The 27514-nt window shown below is 36.9% G+C and overlaps 1 protein-coding gene across 7 annotated transcripts in view; it reads left to right on the top strand.

Annotated features, from left to right (window-relative positions):
• GRID1 (glutamate ionotropic receptor delta type subunit 1) overlaps nt 1-27514 on the top strand; it is a 522559-nt gene that overhangs the window by 25358 nt on the left and 469687 nt on the right. The gene's annotated exons all lie outside the window — the stretch shown is intronic.

Here is a 27514-nt window from a genome sequence, read left to right as displayed (position 1 = left end):
TTGGATCTTTTTACCTCTCATGACCAAAATAACATCTATTAGCAGTGTTCAAAATTATGATTAGGAAGAATAGTGCTATCCTCCTTCCTCCTCCCCCTCTGCATGCCAATATGCAACTTTCAGAACTGCACAGATAGTGTGAAGGTAATGTTATGGGATTTTCCTTCCTCCTGTTCTTTTTACATGAAGTAGCCTTTGTTACAAACTTGGCAAACAGCATAAGGACAGAAAAGTAATGCAGTATTGGCCAATGCCCTGATGAATACAAAATATAAATTGTAAGAAGACGAGTCATAAGAATCTCTTCCTTTGTTCTTTGAACAAATGTATCTTCCCATGAATGACGAGGGAGAATCCATTATGCATTAAGCTGTCCCAGGACAGCTGTTTTGGTAGAGAATTGAATCTTCTTTATCAATTTTTTTTTTTCTTTTTTAGAGTCCTTCATTAAGTTTTTGTGTCTCAGGATCAGTTCTGACTCAAAGAAGTACACTGGATAGATTAACCACAATTACTGTTTATATGGAATTTTGTCTGGGAAATGTCAGTACTTGCTCAAGTTTCTTCTTTTTCCAGTTACTACCAAGTGGTCTCTCCATACAGGAATTAGCCATATTAAAAATTAGGCCATATTTTAAAGTGATTGAAATGAGAGAGAATGAAATCCTCCTCACCAGAGTATTTCTACAGGCAGACATTCTTTTATCCATTTCTGGTATGTTTGTTCCACCACTTTCTTGGAATGCTGTTAAAATCCCTGTAGAAGACTTATCTGTTGTGCAGTTGCTCATGTCTCCATTTTAATTGATGTAAGTTGTAATTTTCAGGCTTGAAGTATCTCAACAAAAGAGGAATACTTGCCTGTGACTCTTTGTCTACTGTATGTTCAAATATATATATATATATATATATATATATATTTTCTGTTGTAGGTGATCTTTGAAAACAATATGGTTTAGGCTCTCTTGATTCTATTCCCCATGAACCTCTTAAATCCTTGTCTGAACAAGCATTTCCATGACTTTGGCTCTTCATCAGCCCCCGGCTGTTGATATAATCATGTTTTAAAAAGGCTTTTATTAATTACTGATTGTTTTCTTAATTTTAGCTCTGTACTTTTTTTTCTCTCGTGTATTAGCACTGATGTGTCGTGGACACGGTAGTCATATCTTGTTTCTTGAGAAAAGCAGATTTATTTATTCATTTTGCAATGTTTAGGTACTCACACGAATTTCCTTTCTAACTCACACTGCCATCAGTCTCCTGAAAATACAGTGTAAGTTTTGATGGCCTGCCTTCCTTACAAGTTGTTTCTTTAATCATTTTTTTTTCATTTGGAAGGAGTAGAGCAAAGCTGGTTGAGTTTTGTAATTTGTGTAGTAATATTGCAACTGTGTAACAAGTATTGATCTTAACTCTGTCAGGTATATTGGTTTAAAAAAAAAGAAAGAAGTTACCATTTAATCTTAGACTACTGCAGTTAAGAGAAAACGTTGTCTCATTCAGGTCACTTTCTAATTAGGAAGCAGATTGGTTCAACTTTGAGTAAATTGAGGGCTTCCAGCTTTAGCAAAGAGCTCCAAAGCTTTTAAGCCACTGAGTTGTAATTCAAGTTTGTATCCCACTTAAAGTTCACACACTTGAAGAATTTTTGAGCTGTTATTATAAATATATGAAATGTGGAGAAATCCAGAGGGAATAAGAACTCTAAAATTACAACAGTCTGTTTTCAATAGCATTTGCTGGTTGCCTTCAGAGATTCTTGCAGTTTTCTGTGTTGTTCGATCCTCTGCAGATTTTGTGTATTGACTGATCTTTTCAGAAGCAACCTGCTGGGCAGTGGAAAACTGCCAGTGTTTTTGTCTGTATTGACTGAGATCTGTAGAGGTAGTTCAGAGTGGAAGTGGAGAAGGGGATGTGGAGTGTGTTAATAAAATCAACTGCATTTATATTCCTTCAGACTGTATCATCCTTATAAGGGAAGAATTAAAAGATACCAGCTGTCTGTGACAGAGTGATACGTTCCTTCATGAAGGCTTATTCCTTGTGTTTTGGTAACTACTGATAGCCTGAAGTAGATGTGAAGCCTTCTGTATATATCGCTAGGAAATGATCAACTGTGGTCATCATCAGCAGGTTTGAGGCAAACTCAAAACCCGAGTCCTCATTTTTCCATTATTTAGAAGAAATTCAGGAAATTGCAAGGAATTGCAAGGGAATTTACAAGGAATTGCAGTTTCTTACTACCAGATTGACTGTATTTGTAAGATTATGAACCACCCTAAATGCACCTTTTAGCTCAGATATTTTGTTCTCTTTAGAATTATAATCCCAGGATTACTTTCACGCAGTTTGCTTAATGGAACAAAATTATACCTACATTAGATAATACTGTAGATTTTCTCTTTAACTGAGAAAGTGAATATTACCAAACTTGGATATATATCACTTTGAGCCTTTTAAATTATCAATTAACTCTTGGATTCAGTAATATAAAATGGATATTAAAATATAGTTTCATAATTAATCTTTGAGCTTCTCCCTGTTCTTATACAAGGGTTTCTAATTAATGCTGCAGTCCTAATTCTGTGTACAAAAACATTGCATATCTGTTGCTCAGAGTAGACAGGGAAATTCCAAATAGATAATTTTTTTAGCCACATAGTAGACATCTGGAATGGATTTGGTGGTAAGGCAGTGGTATTAATATTTACTATCTTATTTTGTGAGGAACTCATGATACTGCGTTTTTTTTCAAGTACTGACAGACACTTGGAAACTGGAGAGGTGAACAGAGTCTCTGATGTGCTAATACAACTATACAGAATCATAGAATTGCTTGGGTTGGAAGGGACCTTATAAAGATCATTTAGTTCCAGCCTCCCTGCCTGAATGTTTGAGGACACTTCTGTGCATTTGGATCTGTGGCTCTCAGATTGCATCTGTACCAATGTGTGTTAGTGCTGTATGTCAGTAGCAGAGAGAGGTGAACATTTCCTTATATTGTGGAAATGGATTTATATTGTGTGGCTGCCTTGTCTGGTTGTATATGTAATTCTGTGCAACTGTTATGCAGAGAGATGCATTATAGTATGATAATATGGATAAGAACTTGGTTTCTGTCTCAATGGCATGTAAAATGCCTAGGATGTTCATTAATCCCCAAAATTCCCAGCCTGTAATTCAGTTGTAGACATGATCATTAGAAAAAATCTACTTCCCATACAATGGTCTTACTTGGAAGTAAAAGTATATGGCCTATTGAAAGAACAGCTTGCAGGTGTATTGCTGTAAGAAAACAAAATTGCTTCATGGAAGGATAAAAACTCAGAAATATTGTTTGTCTATTTGGGTTATGGTTGCATGAAACCGTGTTACTTTGTCACTTGGAAGATGAGTCTCAGTGAGAGAACAGATGAAATTCAATATGTGCTGGCTTTTAACCAGATTTTAAAACACCATAGCAAATTGTAATTTAAAAATTTTGTTATACTTAATGTGAAAGAAAAACAGTCTTTGTTATCTTGCTAGATCACTTATCTATGTTGTGTAACTAACAATAACTTCATCTGGTGGAATATACTGAAGTCTACAGCGGTCCTAATGAATGGTTAGCTTGATCCCCACAGCTGTGTGTAACCTAACCCTTAAAACTGATGTTGAAGTAATGTTGTTTTTTTTTTTAACTGATTGACTTGATACAGCTTTTCTTATACTAGGAAGTGTGGTTTTCATCTTATTTAGGATATTAGTGGGAGATGCAACGCAGATCTGGTAATGAGATTCATTAATAAGTCTCTGTTTACTGTTAGGTTTAGTATTGCTTGGATAATATAAGACTGCTGAAGCAATAATCAAGTTTAGTCCTGTGAGCACATGTAGGTCCAGAGGCAACATTCTGCAAACAGTGCTTTTTTTACACTGAGACAAAATGTACTACATTATTTGTGCTGGATTCAGACTCTGCAGATTTCTGTTGAAGATAAGTGGTATACAAAGAAGAGTTTGTCTTTTCTTCATAACTGTATGAGTGTAGTGATTATTAAAATGAAAAAAAAAAAATCCTAGGATCTTTCCTATTTCGGAATCTGTTTATTTAAATTATACGACATTTTCCTTGAGTTACTTGCATTGGTGAAGAGCCTCTGTCAGTACTGAAGGATGTATCCAGGTAAGGAGGAGCAGTTAAAGTTGCTGGCAACGTTCTGATTCTTGAAGATCTTTGATTTTACTCCTTTTAGGTTTGTAATGGGCTGAATTGTTTTGTCTGTCACTGTTTATGTATGTTCAAATCACTCTTTAGAGTGCAGTGTCTGTAGAATATTTAACCTTTGTTCTTTTACAGCATTCACAGGAGTAAACTTGCTTGAAAATCTCATATGAATGTACTGCAAGACTTTATGAGTGTAGCTCTACAGTGATTACATTTATAAAAGAGAAGTTAAAAGCCTCGAAGTTCTACTGATTTCCCTTGTTAACAAGTCCCATATAGTACAAAGCTTATTATACCTAAGGGAAAACTAATATAAATGATATTGTAGTACACCATTAACAGGAGGGTGATGGTTTTACTTGCACTATTAGTTTCAGGTTAAAAGCCCAGAGAGCAGAATACTTCATGTGTACTTGACTGTAATTAACCCCTTATGCCTTTACCCCATGGTCATGTCATTTAACATAGGTTCATTTGTAGTGGCTCAGTAACACAGCATGTGCTCCTACACATGCAAAGACCACTTCAATGATACTTTCTGCTGGAGGTCGTTTATACTGTAGAGCAATTTGCAGGATTAATTAGTCACTTTCTGAGTTTCATACTGCTGTTGAAAATTTTAGATGCTAAGACACTAGCCAATTCTGCATTCTCAGAATCTGTTACTACCTTCTGCTTTGAATTCTGTTTTTATGTAAACACTTACTGCTGGTTTCTTGGTTGCTGGTTTCCTTATGTATTTCACATACATAAAGGACAGTAAACACTTTTTCAGGAGAATGCTGGTAAATTTGGATCACAGTTGGCACAGAGTTTATTCACTGTTTGTATCTTATATCCACAACATCTAGCTGTAGCTTTCAACTGTGTCCTGCACTAGTCTAGCATTGAGAAAAAGTGTGTTCAGCTTGAGTGCTTCACCCCTCTCTTGCCGGATACTTTGCTGAGTTTTCCCCAGGATGTTTTTCTTGGATGTTGTACAACAAAGACCATGACTGAGTCTAATGTGTTTCATTTATTACCATTAGCCAGGAGAGTTTGAATCTCTTTTTTGAATCTTTTTTTTTTTAATCTTCCTAGTGGACTGGCAAAAGAAGAATTAGGGTTTGTGACTCAGAACCTTGTAGCTTATATTGTTGAAAGTGAAATTGCTTGAATATCTTTTAACTGCAAATCAATTGCTTTGCTCAAGTGATGACTGCATGCATGGTGACTGTCACACTATTAATGAACATGTTTTTTAAAATCTTGGTGCATTGTAAAATATTCTAGATACTTTATAAGTAAAAGTCAGTCAATATTAAGAAGGCTGAGATTATTACATTGGAAGAAGGGAAAAAAGAGAAAAAAACTAACTGGATAAAAAGAAAACACATAAGTTTTACTGTTCAAGCTTCATAAAAGTATGAAGCACGTGATTGTGTTACCATGGTAAAATGTTTCCCTGAACACTTTGTCTGCATGTTTTTCTTGCATTTTGTGGTTCGTCCTGTAGCTTAGATATAAATTTGTGCACCACTATTTGCTGAACAAGATCTATAGTAGACATTAATTAATCAAACAGTAGGCTGCAGAAGTGGGGCTAAAATCACAAGGATTTTCTGTTCTGGTTTTGGATGAGGTAATTTGCTTCCTAGTAGCTGATTTGGTGCTTTGTTTTGGATTTAGGATGAGGATAGTGTTGATAACACACAGATGTGTTATCTGTTGGTGAGCAGTGCTTACATTGAGTCAAAGTCTTTTGGTTTCTCATGCTGTCCTGCCAGCAAGTGGGCTGAGGGGGCACAAGGAGTTGAGAGTGGACAGAACTAGTACAGCTGACCCAAAGTAGCCAAAGGGACATCCAGTACCAAATGGTGTTGTGCTGACAGTACAACTGAGGGAAGGTGGCATGGGGGGCTGCTGCTGCTCAGGGACTGGTTGGGCACTTGTCAGTGGATGTTGAGCAATTGCACTGTGCATCTCTTGTTTTGTATAAGTATATATGCATTGTTATTAATATTGTTATTGTTATTATTATTTACACCTATGAGTTTTACTTTTTCCTGTCCTCTCCTCCATCTTATTGGAAGGCAGTGAGTGATCAGCTGTGCAGTGCTGAGCTGCCTTCTGGGTTAAACCACCACGTGTTTTGAGGAATACATTTCTGTATCATTTACAGAATGATATATAGTGGAGGAATGAACAAAATATAGTTAGAATAATTAAAATTCTTTCTATTTAAGTAGTTGTCATATGTTGTTTAAGGAACAATACTCACTTTAAAAATGCATTTAATTTTAATATATTTTTTCCTATTGATTTGAATATTAGTTCTGAGAAAATTCTGCCGAGTTTCATTTTGAGATTAAGGGGAAATAAACATTTGCAAATCAGGGACATCAGTGAAAGAGTTGGTAACGTATAGCTGTACCCTGGAATCGTGTTTACTTGAGTTGTTCAGATTCTCGTGGTCAGCAGGATCTAGAAAAAATCTCGAACTATTTTCTGACTCATTTGTCTAGACAAAATGAGATATTTTCCCTCCCTTCCCCAGCAGCAGCAGTAGTATGATAAATATGCGTGGGATATTCCAGGGCTTGTAATCTTTTTTTTTTTTTTTTTTTTCAGTCTAGAAGATTAAATCCTGTGTGGGGAATGGTGTGCTTTATTTAAAGAGCAATTACTACAGCCTCTGCCATCTACTTTAGTCAAAAGGAATAATTGATTCCTTTTCTCCTGGTGTGAATCTGGCTATTCAGATTGATATTTTCAGAATTTTCATAATACAAATTCTGAATTGCTTCATTGCTAAGCTTAAAAGGTGATAACTGTACCTTGGATTGCTCAAAAAGGTCATATGGACTTACATCACATGCTTCTTTTCATCCCTTTCCCCGCTGCTTTACAAAACTGTATCCTGCCCAGCAGAGTACTAAATAAGGTGGCTGCAGCAGGTGTCCTTGCCACAATGAGAGACATGACCATGATTCAAACTTCAGGTCTTTTGTCATCTCCATCCTGACGGCTGATTACGTCTCGTAAAGATGGAGGACTTGTAAGTGCTATGTGTCAATGACTTACTCAGGTCTTGTATGTGAAAAGTGTAGTCTCTTCTTGCTTGCGCAATATTTATCCACAAGAACAGATATACCTCTAGTGATCTAGTGATAATAGAATGTGAAAACCTAAGGTTTTGTTGTATTTTCTGTGTATGTGCATCAAATTGGCTTTGATTGCAGTAAAATTCCAGGACAACTGAGAACTATCTGTTTGTTTGTGAGCTGGATATGTCACACCATGTAACAGCTCCTGAAATAGGCACTGTATATATGCAAAGCTTCTGTTTTTTGGTGTTTTTTTTTTTCCCTGATGCATTCACTATGACTGTCTGAAACATTTATTCTCCCCTTTTCAAATTTTTGTTTGGGAATCATCTAAAAAATATATTACACAGCTTGTTTTAGCTTTTACAGATATTGAGTCATTGCTAGGTACATTGAAGTGACTGAAACAGTTTTCATTTCTGCTGTTCTTCAAATAGTTTTCCATCTGCACTGTCCGTTTTCCTATGGTGACGTAGGGAATCTGCATTACGGAGTGCCTTATCAAGCGTTGTTATAAAAGGGAGGAAAAGCTGCCAGAGGTAATGTTAGGTGCCGTAATAAAAACAAATATTTCCAGCATTTGATTATTTAGTTACGGTAACAATTTTCATGTCTGCTGTGGTACAGTTCCAAACATTGTTGAAGATTTGTATTGGAAGTGGCTTTTTGATAGACTAAATAAACTCCTCAGATCTCTACTCTGTTATCCTGGAGTCCATTAAATGGAATGTTCAGTTTATTCAAGACTAACTACTTTCTTTATGCTATGGAGAGTTTGAAAACAAGAAAAAAAGTCTGGAAGGGTTTCCAGTGTTTCCTGATGCGGAGGTAGAGGGAATCTCTCGGAAGGAACTTGAATTCTTTGAAACAGCAAGTTTTCAGTGATCAAAAATATGTAAAATTAAGCCTGCAAAAGATTAGTTTTACGTAATAGAAAGGTGTCAAGTTACTTAGCTGGAGCTAAGAGAATTAAATTCATTAAAGGCACTGAATTCAGGTCTCCAGTGAGTACAAGCATCCACTGATCAATATAGCATGCTATGAAGTAAAGGGGAAGGATCTGTTCAGAATGCTAATGCCAGATGTCTACTGGAAACAACTGCTAGTTGCAGAGCTACTCCATGCTTTCTTGTGTACCCTGTGCATCCCCTGGCTGGCAAAGACAGCCATCCTCTTTTATCTGGCCCAGAAGCTGTGTGGAGGGAATAGCACAACGGTGGCGGTTATAAGAGAGCAGTTAGTCCTGAGTCATGTTTTCAGCAAGACCCTTTTACAAGCGAGAAAAGGCCTTTGTGTAAATGAGACTTGGAGAATTTCGTCTGTATGGTCTCAGTCATATGTAAGGTTCAACTGCCTTGAGTGGTCAGCTATTGCTGTCATCTTTACGGAAGGGTTACCTTAGCCTTGCTGCCTTCTTCTCAGTTGCAGAGTTTGACGATTCTCATGATGGAAGATTTTGGGTAGTGGTTAACAATGGAGAGAACACATCTCTCTGTAACAACAGGGCTTGCTTCCAGACCTCTGCAGCAGCAAGCTGAGCTCTTTAGACCTGGCCTTACTTGATGTGGCACTCAGAAGGTTTGAACTACTTCTACTTCTTTTGGCTTTGCAGGGATTGACGAAAGTGAGTGTAAATTTAGTTTCTAAAATAAGTAGAGAATGTAGTACAAGCTAAACTTTTGCATTTTTGGAAGAGTCTTGGGTGCTGTTTCCTTATGGGTTAAAAAATAGCTTGCAAGTTCTTTCTGTTGAAATCCTCACAGAAAACTTAAATCTTGAGAAATCCAAGTTAATATTTTAATTACTCTGAGAAAGAGAAGTTTTGTTATCTTTAGAGTACTAAAGATTAGTATTAATGGCAAATTAACTTTTGCTTTGGATTAAGTGATAGTACTGACTCATTGACAGAAACTGTCCATGAATGGGTAAGTCAAGGTGCTTGTCACAGATTGTTACTGGAAATGCTTGCAAGGACCCAAGACTTGTATTGGGTCTTCTGTTGTTTTACACATAATTTGTAAAAGATTTCAGTAATAAATTGCTAAAGAAGTTTCTTGAGCACTTAGTCTAAGTCTGTATAAAGGCTGTTAATCTTTTTGTGGTAGGGAGGTATGTGTGACAGCTGAATTCTGTAGGAGCAGACTTTCTGCTGTTTTCATGTAGTACATCAGATTTTGATTATTGAACTGTTTGTGACAGATGCTAATCTGCAGCCTTTGCAGTTACCGTTGTGAAAAAAAAAAAAACAAAAACACCTGATTATGAAGTGAATCTGTACCCTCAAAAGTGGTATCGAGTAAACTAGGGAAATGATCTTGTATGGAATTATTTTCTGAAAAAGATCTGGCATGACCACGAGTCCTATGGAAGCCTGTCAGCCATATTTCAAAAGTCAGTGGTTATAGAGAGCAGTGTTAATAGTTACGGACAACAATAGTTATGTAGTCTTTTATTACCTTTGTATGAACAGACTTTGAGATTTCAGTATCCTCAGAAAGCTTTCCGTACCAATTATCCACTGAGTTAAAAAGATTTTATGTAAATTAACAAAATAAGATGGCAACGAAAGTGACAATATGCCTGAAAATTCCAGGAGAGATGAGCAACAGCAGAATTTTTTTGTTTGTGATTATTCTTGGGCTGCCTATTGTTTCTGGGCAGTGTAGGTGGAAGAGGGAATGGGACTGTCTTGCAGCTCCATGTCAATCCTTCATCAGGGGAGGGTCAGGCTGAGTGTTAGGAAAATGTTCTTCACCAGAAGAGGGTCAGGCACTGGCACAGGCTCCCCAGGGCAGCGGTCATGGCTGTAAGCTGCTGGAGTTCAAGGAGTGTTTGGACATCACTCTTAGATAAAGTGTTTGATTTCGGGTGGTCTCTTTTAGGTTTAGTGTAAATTATAAAGAATGATGCTTTTCTTAAATTGTTCCAGTTCAGGACCTCTTTAAAGGTGTGTATATACTTGCTCTCTCCTCATTTTGTACTTAAATGGACATCATTTTTAAAGAACTTGACAGTCTTTCAGAAAAAAAAAGAAAAAAATGGTGAAGAATTACTCTAAGTATTTAAATGCAGATGTGGGAGACAGAAACTTGTAGTATTTAGTTCCAGTACTAAAACTAATCCTTCTGTGGCATTTACTTTTCCTAGGATTTTCCTGATGTTATTACTACAAAATTATTCTTATTACCATCTGCCAGATACCTATCTTCAGGCTCTAGCAGTTAATCTCTGAGCCTCACTGGACCCACTGTACAGATGGGGGTGCTGCTTTTCTACATTATCCCGAGAACTTGCAGCAATCATTATGGCTCAGATTCAGGAACAACCCTGAAGTCTTTTATCTATTGTGTTTGTGACTTGAACAGTATGCACGCACATAGTAACTTTAGATGCATGTATGTGTTTCGTCCTGGGTAGGGACTATTAGAGAAGAGAATGGAAGGGGCTAAATCAAACTTACTTCAAATGTAAGGTCAACCAAATGCTAGTATAACATCAGAGTAATTAGCAAATAATTGTCCCACATATTTTCTTTTAAAACTATTTGTGTGGCTAAATGACCGGTTGGTTCAACAGACTTCTTTCCTTTATCTGAGTATTCCTTAGGAATGGACTGTTGAGATAGATGGTGTTAATTAAATAAAAATCCTTTTCTTGATTGTGCAGAAACAGCCTTGCTACTGGTTCCTCTCCTAATCTTGTTACAACAGTCCCCTGATAGGTCTCATTAGATTGTTTTGTTAGCTGATACAGAGTCTATTTCACCAAGGAACAGATAGAAAAATTAATTTTATTCCATTGTAATGTGTCTCAACTGCTGAAGAATTCTTTCCTCTTATTTTATGAGTTTTTCTTACTCTCATCATCTGGTTTCTTTTGTTCTGTAGCCCAAAACAATAGACATATATGAAACCAGTAATTCATTTGCTTTGATTATTTTTTATTTAATTTGTCATGGTTTATTGAATTTAATTACTTTTAAATCATTAATTTAAAATGAACAATGTGAGGGGGAGAGAACAGCCCAGAGTGTCTTGTACAGTGAGAAAGGGGCATGCCATGAGCTGGTTCCTGATCTGCCATATAAAGGGTCTTCTTCAGACATAGAGATCTATTCAGAGATGCCCTTTATTTTGTCAAGAGAATTTATGGAGATATTATCACCTCTAATTGCATCTGTTTCTTTCTCAGTGACTTTTACAGAAGGTCAGCTGCAGAGCTAATAGTCAGTCACTCAAGAGATCCAGAACACTGACACTGAGAAGAATGATTCTTTGTAAGAATAAACACCCATATAAAGTAATTTCAAGTATTTACAGTCATTTGTGATTGTAGTAGTGAGTTCACTGGATGCACTATGGATGTTGAACTTAAGTAGAGACAGCACATTTTGTGTGGGTATATTTTTAGCAGGAGATATTAAAGTTTCTAATCATCTCAAGACCTCAATATTTATCAATCTGGTACCTATCAAAATCTTCAGACCTGTTGCTGAAATGTTGCTGTTGCTGATGTAACATATAGGATTTAGGATTTTAGGAGAATTTGCTTTTTAGTGAGATTACCTTTATATTAAAGCTATACCGTAACATGGGCTGATTTAGTAGGAAAGAGAGATTAAATGTATGATGCAAACTAACTCAGATATTTTGATATTAGGTGAAAGTCTAAGAAGTCTTAGAGGGTATGGTGGAAATAAGTTTGTGGTTAGACTGGATGATCTTAGAGGTCTTTTCCAGCCTTTATGATTCTGTGATTCTATGAAGACTTACAGGGCTGCATGCATGTGAATTAAGGATGGAGTTGCTTGTCATGTCTTCTAGTTTGTAATCTGAGAAAATATAATAATTTTAGTAGAGTTTGCATCTGGCCACTGATTTGGGGATATTTTTACGAAAGAGAAAGCACTTCGGAATATGACATGTACAAAAAATTGTTTCATAGAGTATGAAAGTGGTAGATATAACTGAGTCCAGGCACATTTTTGAATATTACCTGTATGTGTTCTTCAGGATCTGAGTGTTTCTGTGTTTCTCTACTGGGTGTATATTGCTTATAGTTCTAGAAAAATGTTTGCTTCCCAATATGTATAGTAGTCAAGTAATGAATCACATCACATGGGATTAAAAACAGGTATTGTGGACAGTACTGGGGAAAAAAAAAACGGCAGAATGTGAAAATTTCAGCACTCCATTTGCTTTAATAGGCCAGCCTTTTTTGACTAGATAGATTCATAGAATGATAGAATCATTGAGAGGTTTGGGTTGATGACACTTAAGATCATCTAGTTCCACCCCCCATGCTATAGGCAGGGATGCCTACCTCTAGACCAGGGTGCTCAAAGCCCCATCCAGCCTGGCTTTGAATGCTTCCAGGGAGGGGGCATTTACAACCTCACTGGGCAACCTGTTCCAGTGTCTTACCACCCTCACAGTAAAGAATTTCTTCTTAATATCTAGTCTAAATCTGCCCTCTCCCACTTTAAAACCACGTCCCCTCATCCTGTTGCTACACGCCTTTATAAAAGTCCTTCCTCGTCTTTCCTGTAGGCCCCCTTCAAGTACTGGAACACCGCTATAAGGTCTCTTTGGAGCCTTCTCTTCTCCAGTCTGAAGAGCCACAGTTCTCACAGACTGTCCTTACAGGGGAAGTTCTCCAGCCCTCTGACCATCTCCATGGCCCTCCTCTGGACTTGCTCCAACAGTGTCATGTCTTTCTTGTGTTGTATGCCATATAAAATAGTTTTCTTAGTATTTAATAATATAATAGGTTATGATTTGATTTTTTTTTTAATTGGGTCTTTGTTTATTGATATTGGGATTGTATTGCAAATGCTTACCTTCTCTTTTTATGAAGAGTATCTGGAGCACCATCTGCTTGCTGTCCCACTGGAGACCAATAGTTTGAGTTTTGACTTTGATTTCATTACCATTCTGATAAGAGTGAGTTCAAAATCTGTTTCTCAAAAATTGTGGTAGTGAAAGGTACCTTATGCTGCAGAGCCCTTTTTTTCTCTAGTAACTCTTTTGCTTTTCCTTCTTTCAGTGTATCCCATTGCTTTTGAGTTTTAATTTTAATTAAATATTTTTAGGATTCACAGTCTAGGGAGTTTCTTCTTTCTTATCAGAAATCTTTTGAAGTGAATGTATCGTAGGAAACTGATGTAAAACAAAACTGGTTTCCAATAAAAGACAGATACTGATGTGGAGTGTGGCATCAGGTGGATAGCCCATCTGTACTGGCTTCCAAATCTCTATCCTCTTCCAAATATATTTTTAGTCCCTTTCTTTTCCTGCTTCATATTGTGTTCATGACAAATCCTGATCTAAATCTGGCTTTTTGGGAAGAAATATACATTTAAAAAAAAAATAAATGATGGCACTCTTTAGGCAACGCTACATGCTCTCATTATCCATCTTTGCATGGGTGCAGTTTTATCCAGTTTGGAGCTGCTGCTGTAAGCTTTCTACTACAGCATTTATAAAAACATTCATGATGCTGGTTCACTTTTAAAAGAGGGAAGGATGAGAGTATCCCTGGAGAACAGTATTGGGATTTTCTGCCAAGAAGCTGTATGTTTTAAGGAGCAAAGAATGATTGCTTGGCAGATGAAAAGTGGGTGGGCTGATTGAAGTGTGGGTGCTGGCATGAACGAAGAAATAAAACTGAGAATAAGTACAGGAAACAAATGTGCAGGTAGGAGGGACAAGGGAACTGTTTACTCAGCAATAGCCTTTTTAGCTCCAGCATAACAGCATCACAGTGATTTTTGTGATTTTTGCTTAACTGGTTGACAGCCACAGGACTCCTGTCCAAGTCTTTTTCAAATTCAAATGTGTATAGGTTTGTGGAAACTTGTGCCATATTAAAAACCATGTCTGGCTACACTAAAGCAAACTGTGGCTTTTAGCATGAATTACCATGTAGAGTTAAATTTGAATTGAGAGAGTTCATACCAGTTTTCTGTATTACAAAGTGGTCAATTATTTCTGTTAAACCTGAATTCAAACTGCACCTAAATCTCATCTGGCATTTGGACAATATGGTTAGATTTTCATCTTCTAACATTTTTGCATTTTTCTATAAAAAGCTTTTTTGTTCAGGCTTTGTACATGGGTAAAAGGAATGATAAGTTCTTCTTCAGGGCAAATACATTGGTTCTTTTTAGCACACCCTGTTTTCAGAGTTTCAAATTCAGCAATATGTTGGACAGAAGAACACCTGAGGAGATGTGCTTGAACAATAAGCAGAGCTAGTAAAGCTGCTTTTTATTTGCAGCATAATAAGAACAAAAGCCATGAATAATTACTTTTTTTGTTTGTCCTGAAAGACCAAAAGTCTGTGTGGGTCTTCAGAGATGTGAGGATACACTTGAACAACAGCCATTCTAGGTTCTGCTTTGTGTAATGAGTGCCAGTTTTCTTGGTCAGAGAGCCCTTTGTGTATTCTTCACTATAAGCAAATAATGAATTCTATGGAAAATAACAAATGTTTTCCTAAAGTCTATATTGGATTTTGAACTTGGATCTGCTTCTTTACCAACAGCCACCCACATGCTGCCACAAAATCATAACTTGTGTATTTTGGTCTTGGAAGCAAGTGTTTCATATGGGCCTTAACTTCTACCTCAGAGTCCCCAAGGATGGTTATAAAATGCCTCCAAAATTAATTTCTTATGGGGTACAGCTTTTGTTTTTTTAAATATACTGAATGTAATAATGTCCAGGTGTCTTAAACTCACATTAAAAATAGCAATAGAGAATTTGTACATCTGGCTCCTACAGAAAAGATTGTCGCTTGCAGAAATACCAGGAGTGGCCCCTGCTACTGAAACTTCTTGGATGAAGGTTGAACATCTGGCCACCTGTGGTTCATGAGAACTGGAAGTGTTTGGCCACTCTGGTAGACACAGGCAGGAAAAAGTCCTTCGTCTCACCTTGCAAAACTTCAGTCATCAAATCAAATGATACTTGCTCAGCCAGCTAGGCCCTTGTAAAACGTGAGAGGCTAAACTTTTAAAAAATTAGCTCTCTCAGTTTTTAAGATCTGTTCATTAATAAGAGAATAGGCCCTTATGTTTAGGTATTGATATGTACCCCATACTTTAAACAACGAACAGCTGAAAATATATTTTCCATTTTGCCTGCCCAGTAAAGTACTGAATTCTGCATCTCGTCATTGTAACTGATAATGCCAGCAATGAAAAAAGAGGCAAAACCTGTTTAGGCTTTCGAGTCAATTTTGAAGAGATATTCCAGAACAACCCCAAATTTGTTTTGCAGATTTATGATCACAGGAGTAAAGCACCAAATGGTACAATGCTAAGCCAATGCCTATCTGTGACTTTTGGAGTAGATTCTACTATCTGAGCCTAGCCTACCTCCATCTGAGTAGAATGGAGCGAATCCTAATATCCTCCAGTCTTGTGGGAATTTTTTCTGATTTACCTCAGAATTATTCTTGCCAGCATGCAGAGGAGGTAGCTTTAATCGGTCTGTTGAGTGAAACCACACAACTACATTGTCTTCCAGAGTTATCCAGAATTTAATTGCAGCAAAGAGATGAGTTTGGTTGTACCTTTGGTTAGGAGAAAAATGTATTAGTTCTTCAGTTATGGATAAAGCTATCAGTTATGGATAAATCCAGAGACTTTTACTACATTGATTAATAAAATTGCTTCAATCTGGGGAAGGAAAAAGATTGATATTCTAAACTCTTCTAAGAACTGTTAAGTTGTGTGATCTGGTCCAATTCTTGCAAACGTGTTTAAAAGTAGAATAAAAACATGCTAAATAAAATTTCTTGAGGGGGAAACAGAGAGAGGACATTAGAGGAGTTTCTTTGTTTTTCCTTCTGTTGCGTTTATTACCCCATGGATCAGTTTAAATTTTCCAGTACTACGATTTTATTTTTTCTTGGACATTTTTTTATAAATTTTAATTTACAGTGTTGCATTTGTATAATGAGTATAATTACATTTAATTATATGTCATCTTCCCACTGAAACTTGTAATTACAGAATTATGATGTACAGTGACATCCATGTTAAATTTAGTAGGGAAAAATACAAAGGAAGACCATGGCAAATGAATTTGAAAAATGAAATTATTAAAGGAAAAAAGAAAACTAAAACCAGAAGTAATTGAATTCAACCAGTTGAATCTTTAGTGCTTGGACAGGTTCTTATTTCAGTTTTCCTGGGAAAATATGATTCAGTTTCTTTATCGGATAGCATTCACTTTTTCAGATGCAGAAAGTAAATTTTACGATCTTTTTCTCTTTTTTTTATGATCACTTTTTCTCTGTCTAGCAGTTACACAACATTTTGTCCAAGCATTTCACTTATGATTTACTACTAGGTTAAATCAGAATTAAAAAAAACCTGCAAATTGTCTGAGAAGTACAGAAATAGACACCGATTAAAGGAGAAGGTCTTTTGTGTCTTAAAGTCTCCTACCCTTTTTCTTTTCTTTCTTTCTTCTTTTTTTTTTTCTTGTAAGTAGGAATAGAGCTTTAGCAGTAGTAAACATTTAATCAAGCCCAAACTTCTCTTAAAAAAAAACAGAAATTTCTGCTTTCATTATCCAGTTGGACAAAATGTTTAATCAAAGGCACTGACAGTAAATTTACAAGTTGTGTTGTGAACAAATTAAGAATTTTATAACTGAGACCTGACTGAAAGATCAGAAAAAAATAAATTCTAGTCATGCTACAGAGATAGCAGCAAGATACATAGTTGTGTAGCACCTGTGGGTTTTAACAGCAATGCTGGAATATACTTCTTTGTTTCCAAGAACTGTCTGGTTTTGATCTCAGAAAGGTGTAAGGCAGAGCTGAGTGACTCACTGAGTTCTTTGTGCTAAAGGCTGTATATCTGACTGAAATGAGCATCTCTGAATAGATTCATAGGCTCCCAGACATCCTGTGGGTACTGAAGTACTTGTGCAGTGGTACAAGCTGCTGTACAAAACTTTTCACTGGTTGGTCTGTAGAATTCGTACCAAGGAAAGTCTATAACATGCTGCCTCAGGGGATATTGCAGGACTTAAATGACTTCAGTAACAAAATTCCGGTAACTACTATATGAAGAGGAATCACTTTTCCAGTTCATATTGGGCATGGTCTGAATACATAGGGACAGTTCCTTTATTACTTTTGTGCTGTATACTTATATTGTTCTAACTGATTTATATTTAGTATGAGTAAGAAGGGAGGCAGCCTTTTTATAGTAAAAAATATTCAGTACTGGCTTTCCTGAGGTCTTGAAAACAAAGTACAGTAAGAGAGAGATGGGAAAATCCTGACTTTTGGCACACAAGAGTGAAAACCCCAAAATGTTCTAACTATCTTCTGTTGGTAGCTAATCCTTTCAGAAAAGAAATGACAGTTGCTTGCAGTCTTCTAAAGGAAGCTGATCTGGCCCAATTCCACCTTCAAACAACTCTTCTTCTATTGCCTCCTGAGAGCCTCTTTTGCCTCATCAGTGCAAGGTCAATGTTTGACCTTGCAGCGAGTTATCTTCTGACAGATAATTCAGTTCACAGTGCATTCTTTCTGCAGTACAGACTTGTCAATAGCCTCCTCTTTGAAAAAATGCTTCCCAGGATTCATTTTGCAATCACCACTCCGTATATAAATGGGCTTTTTCAGGCAGATGAGAGCTGAGCCGAATTCGAGCAGTCAAACCACATCACTTCTTGTAACACGAAAGGGATGTTCCTCGATGGATTTCTGGATTTGTTTCTTAAAATGGACTTAAATGCTAGACTCCACTCTCCCTCCCAGTTTCTTTATGCTCTTCCACTCTGTTTAAGTCACTCAGCAGCCTCCCTTACCTAACTTCCAGCAGCACGTATTCACCAGATCCACAAATGAAATGAAACTACAGAGCATAGTTGAACCACAGACACGATTAAATATATTATAAACTACCATGAGTAGGAGGAACATGCCATGAAGGCATAATCTATCACTATGTATGGGGGGGGGGAGGAATCTGTCAACTCATTCTATGTTAATGCTGTGATAAATTGGTACTTAGTTACATGCGTATGCGTATGGCTGTTTAGTCTAAATTTCATTGTAAATAGATAATAGAAAAGCCAAATGACTACAACGACCTCTCAAGCTATTGTTATGAAGTTAGCAAATTCTTGCCTGAAAGTAGTTTTTTTTCAGCATGAAGTCTGAAACCAATTTCTTTTTGACTGAAATGCCACAATGTTGAACAAATGAATGGTATGTTTAATCACATCTGTGGAATTAAATAAAACACCCATCTAGAATATATGCATGAGAGTTGCAACTGAGAGTTTAGTTTTCTAAAATAAATTGGTATACTTATTACTCATAAATAAAGATCACACAAAATAGTATTTCATGAATATGAGTTCTTTGTCCTTAGCATCTCTCTGAAAACACATTGTTGAATGAATTGAAGTTTTTAGGAAACGCTTTCTAAGCAGCTCTTAGATACTTGTTAGTGGCTCTTAGGTTGTTTTTTTTAAAATATAAAACATACATATATGTGTGTGAGTATGCTATCTAACAAAAAATTATTTCAAAAGGTACAGCAAAATATGAATGCAGGAAATGGAAGAATTGTTCATACTTTGCTGTCAATATTATCTGATCTACTTGAGTAGTACACAGATGAGTAGGCATCAGACACTGCATATGTGAATGAAGTTAGAACAACTGCAGGCTTCTGTTCAGGAGTATCCCTATACTGATCCTTTACAAGCACGGGATCTGGAGTCAGTTTCCTTACCTCTGTCTTAAAACATTCAGTGGGAGTATGATAGAAAAGCCGAAGTAGCAGGACAGGAATTTATTATTTCTGGTGCTTTATCTGTGCAGCGACCCATGCAGGCAACCCTGAGCCTAAGGATGCAGAGCAGTTGTCTGCCCATGTTCTTTCAGAAGCAAGGAGGTCAGAGGTGAAATATAATCAAAATCTCTGTGAAGGGAAATGGAATAAATGTGTCACTCAGCTGGTTGGTCTCTCCTTGAAAATGACATCTCTCTCCTAGGGGATGTTTGGATTTCCTCTCGTTAGCTGTTTGTTTCTCTCCTCCAAGTGACAATATGCTGTTTCAAAAAGCCGTACCTATCATGAATTAACTAGCTATTTTAGCTTTTTTTTTTTTTGCAGATGACTTCTGTTAGTCAGATGTTAGGTGACAATATAAAGCTACCTTGTTTATATTCAGTGAGGAGTGTGTGGGCTGCAGTGTAACTTTTGATGTGGGGTTGCTTCAATCTCGGTGAGCTGTTAATTGAGAAACAGTAAGTCAAACACGGTGAAGTTGTAGTCAAAAATGAGATGAAAGCAACTATGGGAAAAAGCAGTTACAAAAGCAAACATGGTTGCTTCTGTAAATACCAGGAAGGGAAGGAGGGAAGTCCCTTTGGAAGAAGAGTTAAAAGAATGAGGCTGCACCTGGTTGTGCTCCTTTTTGAATCCAGCTGAATGAAGAACTCAAGCTGGTTGAGAGCCACTGAGAAAAAAATCTGGAAATAATTATTTTAGTTTTAACAGTAAAAGAAAAGCCTTAGGGCAATTGTAAAATCCAGTACTGTGCACTTCCCAAGATCATGCAGTGTGGAGTTTCAGCTTCCCTGTCTCAGTGGGAGTGGAAACTGTGGCCTCAGAAAGTCACTAGGAAGGGTTAGTGTTGACTGAAGGAATAGAAAGAATGTTTTCTGTTCTTTTAATTCCAAACTTGTAGCACATCTGAGGAAGGAGGAGGCAGAAGACAAAAATACCAAGTCTGATTCCTTATTTCTTTTCTTCTTCCCTCTCTTCCAGTAGCTACATCTCCATAGGAAAAAAAAATAGTAGAACATAGGCATTTAAATACCAGAGATGTATTCTGGTTAGTAATTCTCAGGTAAGGAATATGTATGGACAGGTAAGCTGTTGATGACTGGATGTTAGCTACCACTGCTAATGGCTGAATTTAAGCATATTGTCTGCTTTAGGACAATATGTCTCAGCCATAGTCTACAAATGGGAAAGAAAAAAAATATATTTTTTAATCTGAATGATCAGTTCCATTATGAACTACCAAATAATGTTAGGAAAGCTTATTTTTTAAACAGTTCTTGTTATTATAGTTGAATTTTCTATATAACACTTTTTCATTTATAATAAAAAAAAATTTCTGTGAAAGTTTTTCTCAGGTGGCTACGAAAAACATTTGGCATGTCAAATTCAACCGTCCAGGAGAAAATGCTAAGTACAGTGAAATGGTGGTGGAGTTTTCAACATGCACACTGACTGGTTAAGACCCTGGCAGATTCTTTTTGTTTGGCTGACTTTCAGAAATAGATAACTGATGTTATTAATGCAATTGGATGTTACTTTTGAGAGAAATTCAATATGAAATATGGCAAGAGTGAAATATCACGAATCAATTGCAAAAAGATCAGGAACCAATATAAACAATACCCTGTACCCATTTCATATGGTTGATCAAAAGCAATTTCAAAATCTATGGAAAGACATAGAAAGAAAGATCTGAAAATGCAAGTCAAAATAAGAGGAATGGACAGAAAATCAGTGAGTTTTTCTTGCATCTCTAAATTTAAATGAAGTATAAATGCCTTTAGAAAATGATCTTATGATTTCTCCACCACTTGCACAAAATATATGCAATTTACATGAACAATTTAAATGTTAGGACCAGAGCAAGGGAATGTTTTGTGCATACTTATCCACCATGCGAACACAGTTACCTGTTCTGTTTTTATTGTTTATTTTCTGCAAAAAGAGGACTTCTTCCCTTTGGGCACTTTGTCCAAGAATAATTATTTATGTGGAAACAAACTAGGAAATATTTTCAGTTCTTTAATTAAAAGTCTCTAAGTACATATCCATTTTAAAAATCTATTTTCTTTCATTTAGTGTTTCTTGTACTCTAGACAATTTTTGTTGTCGTGATGGCTTGGATGACTTAAGGCTAACAAATCTTTCAAAATGACAGGGTCCACTTGGTGCTCTAAGAACGTAAAATGGGTTCTGTCTATCAGAGTCTTTAGAGAATTATATACATAGTGGAAGTTGTGTCAGAATTTATCTTGGTCAAAGCTAATATTAAAATCACTGTCAGTTTCCAGGCACTTCTGCTGTATTGGAAACTGTTGTGATTGGTTAACATAGTCATGTTTACTGATGTCAACTTATGATGGATTGTGTGAGTAATGGAGGAAGAAAAATATGTAATATCTATTATAACAGACATCCACATTTCAGTGAACTATGAAAAAGTACCTATGAGTAAATTGTGTTATCTCTTAAAGTGTTACTAGCCACAACAATGTATGTGAAATATAAATGTTCTTTTTGTATTGTGATACTTGCAATGAATTTCCCTGGAGGAAAAAAATAAGTGTATAGTCATGAACCAGAAAATAGTTTTCTTGTTTGATAGATGTGTCAAGTTTCATCCTTAACAAAGATGAGGGTGGATGTGAATAGCAAACTTTCCTGTTCCACGTGTGTTCTAGCATAAATTTGTTGTAGCCACAGCTGTCAGAGCTGTCGCCTCGTGTGTCACCTCATTTGACCTGTGTGGAGTGAGGGCTCCAGAATTCAGTTCCAGTACTGACTTGGAAACTGATGAGGGTGAGAATCAGAGAAGGTAGGGAAGAAGAGATACTTGAAAGAAGGTTAGAAGATGCCAGATGAGAATCAGAGCTTTGTTTCATTGTCTACCAGAGAGTGGGTCAGACTAGAAAATGAAAACATGTTCATTTGGAAGCTGTTTCATAGCTAATTAAAGGGAATGAAGAGTTTCACTTTCCAGTGTGCATGACAAAGCACTTTGAATCTGAGAATGTCATACAAACACAGAAGTACTCCATACGTTGATATGATTATGTATAATATCTGCATTTATTTTCTGCCATTATATAATTCTTTCTTGCACAAATGGCTAAAATCTGTTATGTGCTGGCAAGCAAGAAGGAAGAAACTTACTTATATTATCATATATTGTATATCAAAGAATCACAGAATTGCAGGGGTTAGAAGGGACCTCAAGAGACCGAGTCCAAACTTCCTGCTAAAGCAGGTCCCCTACAATAGGTCGCAGAGGTAGGTGTCCAGATGGATCTTGAATATCTCCATAGAAGGAGACTCCACAACCTCTCTGGGCAACTTGTCCCAGTGCTTGTTGCCCTTACCGTACAGAAGCTCTTCTGCATGTTAGTACGGAACTTCCTATATTCAAGTTTTGGGCCATTACTCCTTGTACTATCACAGCACACCACCAAGAAGAGCCTGGCCTCATCTATTTGCATCCTATCTCCCTCTTCATATTTATAAATATTTATCAGATTCCCTCTCAGTTTTCTCCCCAGGCTGAACAGACCAGGATTACTCAGCCTTTCCTCATAAGGGAGGTGCTCCACACCCTTAATCATCTTTATGGCCCTGTGCTGGACTCCTTCTAAGAAACTTTATTTTGTGAACCGGGGAGCCCAGAACTGAACACAGTAGTCTAAATGTGGCCTCAGAGTGAGAGGATCACCTCCCTTGACGTGCTGGCCATGCTCTTTTTAATGCACCCCAAGATATCATTGGCCTCGTTGTGGAGAACTGTCTTTTCTTCTATACATTAAGGTGAATTAAAGTAAAATAAAAACTACAATCCATATTCACAAAAATTACATTCTCACCATCAATCAACTATTGTTGGCTTGAAATGTGTCTTCCTGACATACTTTTCTTGTGGTTGTGTTCATGACTTGTCTTTTGCTAGGATGAGGAAGGTAAGCTCTACTTTTCATTAAAAAAAAAAAAAAACAATCTGAAATTTGGCTCTCTTTGAGATGTGCACGTAGATTAGTTTGCTGATTTCAGATCTTATAGTCTACATTTTCAAAGAGGTCTTTGCACAGAAAACAGAATTAAAATTAAAAATATATTGATTTTAGAATAACTTTAAGATACGCATTTTGGTTCTAGGTGACATTTTAATATATCTTTTGGTACTGCATTTTTGAGTTGTCTCTCTTTAAGTTGTCTTTAGTATTTCAACACTTCTATAAAAATTATCATAGTCCATTTTGTATAACGAGTTACTTCCCAATTGCTAATAACTAATAGTAGTAATTTAAAAAACCTGATAATTGCCGTGTATAAAGAGCTGTGTTTCAGTTCTTGCTTATTTCCATCATTCACTTTGCTCGTATTGTTCATCTCAGAAAGTGTGGTCCTCTCTTTGATAGGAGAAGTCTTCTCTCTTTTTTATGGGACCTGTCGTGAAGAGAGACAAGTTCCAGGAGAGCATTTCACTCCAGAGGGAATTCTCTGGTTTTGCCATTTTCTAAAAGCACATTCTCAAGTGTTATAACATTTATTACCTTGAAGTACTGTGAAATTATTCTGGTCTTAAAATGGGTCAGAATCGAAAACAAATGAGCACAGAAATATATCATTAATGAATTTGGAAGTCTTAGTAGGTATCAGTAGAATTGTAACTATTTTATTTTGATTGTATTCACTAACAGAGTAATTACTGTTTTAATTGATATGTATGAACAGGTGCTTACACTCAAAGCAATTTCAAACTGGGATATGTTATGCTTGAAAAGTAGTCTTTGTGATTGTTCTCATTAGCCAAACAGATGGCTGGACGTTTGCTTGCCATTTTATGGAGAGAGAATTATAATCTGACAATATTTTACGTAGTGTGAAGTATTTATAAATCAATAAAAGATGAAATTTATGCACAGTATTAGTGAAGGGTAAACGTAGCTTACATGCTAGGGAATGGCAACTCAGTGATGAATATCAAGCTTTTGTTCTAATTAACTCTTTTGGAGGGATTGCTTACAAGTGCAATGAGGCCGGGTTATGGTCATGCTCAGGAGTATACAGAAGCAAACATTGTTTTATATGATGAATATTAGTGTCCATCTCTGGATACCATGCATGCATCTTGTCAGTTTCATTCTAATCTATATGTGATTTTAAAAATCTTAAGGCTTCCTAGAAGGAGCCCTTCTATGCATCTCTGAATGTGACTGGGTCACACTCTAAATGGTGGCCTATATATTTTAGCCTTGTTAAAAATCAGGTTGTGTGTGGATTGCCAAACTTGTAATGTAAAGTTACTTTTTGTTTTAGAATCCTCTTCCATAATCCTTTGAAATATTGTAGGATAGCTCTTTTAAAATCTACTTAGTATTTGTGATGATATGTTCTGCTCACTTCTTTGGATAGTAATGTGTTTTTGATAATGTTCAACTAAATTTGTTACTGCACTTGTTCCCGCACAAATGTTTGACTGTGAAAATGTCCATTTTATGTCAAGATCAGTGTGTGAGCTTTTTGCTCAAAACAAATTGAAAGAGAGGATATACTCTGTAAGCAAAAAGTGTAGGCAATTGCTTTGAATTTTGGAATGGAAGAACCAAAATTTTCACATTGCCTTTTTATATATGCTCATAAGTAGCATAGTCACAAGGCTAATAAATGTTCTCCTGTGTACGCCTCTGATTTTGATTTTTGATCCCAAAGTCCTTTTCCAGTGAGAGAATCCCTGGACCTTTTAAGATCTCCTCAGAAGTCTGGCTTTCAACTAAACCAAACAACACCTGAAACAGCAAATCCATAAAACCAACGTTAGAGTATTCTGAACAGCATTTGCTTGTAACTTTTATTTTTATTTTTACAACTACAAGGTATTTTAGGTACAGCTGGGTTGGTGGTTGCTAAGCACCTGTTATATCTTTTAGGTATCATCCTGCTAAAAAATTCTGCACCAGTAAGAATCTTCTTTACTTGGCACAGCAATACTTTCCAGAATGTTGACTGCAGTATCTGAAAGAGAAACAGATGACCAGCTTGAGGGATCAGTAATCTCTCTTCACAAACTTCAGTGCTTGGTGATTGCTTTGCTTTAATACATTGTTCCAACAATGTGTCATGGATGAAGTGGAGCATTTAGGACTAGAGGAAAATGGGACCTTTCTTGGTAACAGCAATAGCCTTTGTTGCCTTAACATTTTTGGGCTCATGCTGTGCCTGGTTTCCAGCGGCAGTGGAGCCCTCCCAAGCAGCATACACTACATTGCAAGGAGCTGCATCCCTGTTGTACCAGGCATTACACTGTTAAATAAGCAGCTGTGAGTGTCAAATGGTACTGAGCTGAATTAAAAAAAAATAAAAAATAAAAAAAATCTCTCCTGTATTTGGGCTAAGGATTTGAAACTAAGATGCAAAATCTTTCACTTCAGACAGCCTGTAATGCACACTGCATCTTAAATAAGTTGTCTCCTCCTTGGTCCTATGGGGCCAAGAGAGAAGGCATTTCATGCTAAGCATTGAAGATATTTTTGGTGCTGTACAGCATTCCTCTTTGTTTGTTAGTGCCAGGGGCTTCAGAACAGTAAATAACATCAACAGATTTTCTCATGTTTTGGCCATATTGTTCTGCAAGGCAAAAGACAAAGCTAAAAAAGAGTTGTTTCAGTCAAAATATGATGAACAGCACACTTTTCTAAAACTCAGTTACAAATCATTCTGTCAACAGACTGAAATCACTTGGCCTTCCAAAGGGGATGGTCACCATGGTAACAAAAGAGAACAGATACTTCATTTTCCCCAAACCTTTATTCATGTCATAAATGGAGTGGGAACCCATCCTTCTTTTACTGAGGGAACAGGAGAAATATTTTTGTCGGTGCTTGTTATCTGCTGAAAGATTTTCACTGTCTTGCTCAGTACTGGAAAATGCTTGATAGGGCAGGTATTCCTGCACAGTGTCTGCATGTGCAGAGAGGATCACCTGAGTACGGGTCAAGCCTAGCTCAGTAAAGCACCTGAACGGTCCGTAATGACTGAGGGACTGCCAGGGGAGGTGAGAGGAGGGAGGGAGAAGTGAATGTTTGATACTACTTGTGTATGAGTGCTGGAAGATAAAAGCAAACTTTCTCCAAAGCTAGTTATCTTTATTTCCCATGTTGAATTTATAATCTTTCAAGGGCCCAGAGCTCATAAACACACACCTGGCTTTTGAGCTGCAATTTGCGTATTGAAGCCTCTTATTGTGAGGGTGCTGTACTGGAATAGGCATAGTTGGTTTACTATTATTGTAGATGCAGCCAGTTCTTTCTTAATTTAATTTTATAAGCATCTCCTTGTATTTTGTCTGCAGCTCTGACAGGCCATCTGGAGCAGTTTTGTTTTCCTTCTCTTGCTTTTATCAGTTCGACACTGAATAGTAGAACTTTGCTTCGTAACTCAGTTAAAAAAATAGGGAACCATAATAAGTTCAGTTCAAGCAGAAAATGTATCGGGAGCTAAAGTCCACACCCAAGACTATTCCCAAGAAAATGAACAAATTTGAGGATTTTAGTGTAGTTTTGCTTGATGTACTTGAAAAGTCCCTCAAGAGGGCATAGAACTGGAGTAAAATTCTTGGAAAATTAGTTGCTACTTCTTTCCTTTCACTCCTCTCTAGTTACCCTTCTCTGTTATTGCTTTAGGAGAGGGCTTCTTTTCTCAAAACTACTTATTTTGCTTGGCCTCAGTCAGAAACAGTCCCTGGTGGAGTTATTCTATTGTTATATATATCATGTGTTTATCTATGTGTGTATCTTAATATATTTGGGGTAACGACATAATGTCAGAAAACTTTGATTAAGAGCATCCAAGTAGCTGACCTTCCCTCTGTCTTCACAGTTCACTAGCTATTGCCTTTAAGAGGGATTTTTGTAAATGGGTATTTTAACATTCAAACTCAGAGCTGGTTTTGGAATGCAATGTTATTTCAAAGTTCATTTTGGGTATTTTTTCTAAATCCATCCTATTTGCCAGGTTTTGGTTAAGGCCAATGAATTTACCATGAAAATATACCTGAGCTCCTCTTCCTGTATAATGTAGTAGAATCATAGAATCATAGAATCGCTAAGGTTGGAAAAGACCCACAGGATCATCCAGTCCAACCATTCGCCCTTCACCAATGGTTCTCACTAAACCATGTCCCTCAACACAACATCCAAACATTCTTTGAACACCACCAGGGTAGGCGACTCCACTACCTCTCTGGGCAGCCTATTCCAGTGCCTGACCACCCTTTCAGAGAAGTAGTAATTCCTAACATCCAGCCTGAACCTTCCCTGGCGCAGCTTGAAGCCATTCCCTCTAGTCCTATCACTAGTCACCCGAGAGAAGAGGCTGACCCCGAGCTCACTACAACCT

The sequence above is a fragment of the Gallus gallus genome, chromosome 6 (genome assembly GCF_016699485.2).
Source record: "Gallus gallus isolate bGalGal1 chromosome 6, bGalGal1.mat.broiler.GRCg7b, whole genome shotgun sequence".
Classification (NCBI taxonomy): Eukaryota; Metazoa; Chordata; class Aves; order Galliformes; family Phasianidae; genus Gallus; species Gallus gallus.
The sequence above is the reverse complement of the archived record's forward strand: the minus strand, read 5'-3'. Positions and strand labels throughout refer to the sequence as shown.